The sequence below is a fragment of the Cryptomeria japonica genome, chromosome 10 (assembly GCF_030272615.1).
Source record: "Cryptomeria japonica chromosome 10, Sugi_1.0, whole genome shotgun sequence".
Taxonomy (NCBI): Eukaryota; Viridiplantae; Streptophyta; class Pinopsida; order Cupressales; family Cupressaceae; genus Cryptomeria; species Cryptomeria japonica.
In genome coordinates this window covers 123,060,346-123,063,171 of record NC_081414.1, presented here as the reverse complement: position 1 = coordinate 123,063,171, position 2,826 = coordinate 123,060,346, and positions in this window count along the sequence as shown.

The window sequence follows — 2,826 nt, the reverse complement described above, 5'->3', positions numbered from 1 at the left end:
GCATGAAATATTTGTCATTTCCTATTTTGTGAGCGGAGGTTAATTTGCAGAGGTGAGAGCAATAATTTTCTAAATAAGAAGAAATGGGGAACAAAAGAATCACTGAGCCAGAAAATTTTAGCTTAGATCTAGAAACAAAAATATTGTTAGAATAGGTGGGTTGGCTAAGTTTCATTAAAATTTATGAAGGATTTGAGCCAAGAATTGTAGAAGAATTCATGGAAAATTTTCATGTCAATGTTACTCAAGTAGGAGGGGAAATAATTAAAGTAACACCCCAGGTCATAAGTGAAATCTCAGGAATTCGCGCGCTAAAGAGGAATTGATAAAAAAGGGCCACATTAATTTTGATGAGGTGATCAATTCATTCCATGAAGGAAATGAGAAGCAGCCTAAGTTGCAGATACATAAAGATAGCATGAAAGGTGTGAACATAATTAGTTTGGACGAGTTGTGGAAAACAACAGTGCTCTGGCTCATGAAATTCTTCAATTGTGAGGGGCAGTACGACATAGTGTTGGGCCCAGGAATGCGACTTATAATTCATTTAAGGTATTCAAACACCAGGCCAGAGACTCGAGTTTGTGTCGACTTGAATTTCATCCTCATAATGTTACTTGCAATAAGTTAGTTTCACAAAATACAAATGGAAATCTACAGGAAATCCAAACTCAACCAATGAAACTGCATGAAATACATCTGAAATAAAATATTAATATTACCTTCATGGCTTATGTCTCATTGTGTCCTAACTCCACTGTTCCTGGTTGCAGATGGTGTGCTCTCAGACAATGCACTGATGGTTTCCAAGATGGCATATGAAGAATGGATTGATAACTTGTGGTTAACTGATACTATGATATGCAAATACTACATGATTATGCTAAAATGATTATGCTATTTGCTATTTGCTTCAAAACTAAAACTCACAGGTGCATATGATTAGCTTACAAAATGCACTTGAAGTCTCTTGAAGTCTAACTTGAAGATTAACTCTCTCAACTGAAGCTCTAGATTTTATAGACCTTGAGAGGATGAGATGATGTGGCTTAGATCAACGGTCATGATCATATCTACAGATTTGGATGGCTGTGAGCAAAGGTGAAGGTTGAGAGAAAGGGGGAAGGAGAAGGCAAGTGTCACTCATCTCACCTTGACTGGGTTGTTGACTGAGAGAATCTAGGGATGGTTGGAGAAGATTTAGGCATGATAGGACAAGTGGACTCAAGTCCTTCCTAAGATGTAGGGGGTGTTGGAGAGAATATAGAAAATGGTTATGAAATATGTGTACGTATACAATTTTCATTAAATTGGTGGTTGAAGATAAATGATAAATTAATATTTAAGAAATATTAGTTTCTTTAGCCACATGATGGATGAGTTGGAAAAGGGAAGATGAAGTGGAGATGGAGGGTGAGTTGGAAAACAAAGATTAAATAATTTAAGAAATCATTTAATATTTGAGACTATAGGATAGGAGAATAACTATTAAATATTGGATATTTAATTGTTTGAAGAGGATAATTAAATATTAGATATTTAATTAATTAGAAGAATATGATAAATGAATTAATTAATAAAATATTAATTAATAGAAAGACATGAAAATGAATTAAATAATTGATCTTTTCAAATTAACTATTTAATAGAAGAATAATTATTAAATAAATATAAAATATTTATTTAATTGCTCATAGCCAATTTTTATGTGTATACATTTTGCCCCTCTTTGAAATAATGTCAAGACAACATTGTTTCAAAGATTAAATTAAATCTCGATAGTGCGCCTAACAAAGATAAAAAATCCTGATTGTGTGCCCCCTCAAGAGATTGATCGTGAAACTGTCAAAAATTCTTGTTTGAACGATTGATCTCATGATAATTGATAAAAATTAAGTCAATTAAATTCATTTGGAAAAAACAAATTAAATTGCCCCATTTGAAATTAATTAATCTTCAAATAGTAAATATAAAATTAACCAAGGTTAATTTTAATTTCATAGTTATCCTTGTCAGCTTGTGGAGAAAATATTCTTGCTGAGGTGGCGAAATGGTGATTCTCATGGAGAACCATCGTTTTGAGTGCGTTCGATGATATCAGTGACCTATCGAGTATGGGTGTCTGGTATGTATCTTATCCCGAGCTTTGTTTTCAAGTTTTCGTGCAACTTTTCATATTTTTCGCGCGTTTTTTGAATTTTCAATTTTTTTTGCATTTTTTTTGTGTCAGGTTAGCGCTTTTGCAATTTGTTTTAGCGCAAATGCATTTAGGATTAGCGCAAATGCATAGATTAGTGCATATGCTCTTTTTATTAGCGCATATGTTAAGAATGTTAGCGCTTTTGCATAGGATAATGCAAATGATTCATTTGTTGGCATTTTTTTCTCAATAAGGTAGCGCTTTTGCATGGGTTTGCGCAAATGTCTTTAGATTTAACGCATTTGTTCAAAAGAATAGCACATATGCTCAAGTTTAGCACAAATATTTTTAGATTTAGCGCATTTGCTATAGTTTAGCGCAAATGTTCAATAGGATAGTGCTTTTGCTTAAATTTGATGTTTTTGATAAGTGCAAAGGTTTAAAAATCACTTTGATGATTAGATTTAACGTGTTTAATACTCATTGATGATGAAATAGGGACTTGATTGAGCGATGTGTGCTTGATAGATTGATTGATATTTTTGATTGCTGGATTGATTGATAGGATTGCTTTGATTAGCTTGATTGATAGATTGTTTTGATTAGCTTGAGTGATAGAGTAGCTCTAAGAAACCAATTTAGTTTCTGATGTAAGAGCTTAGTAGAGTTTTGAGTGAACTCAGTGA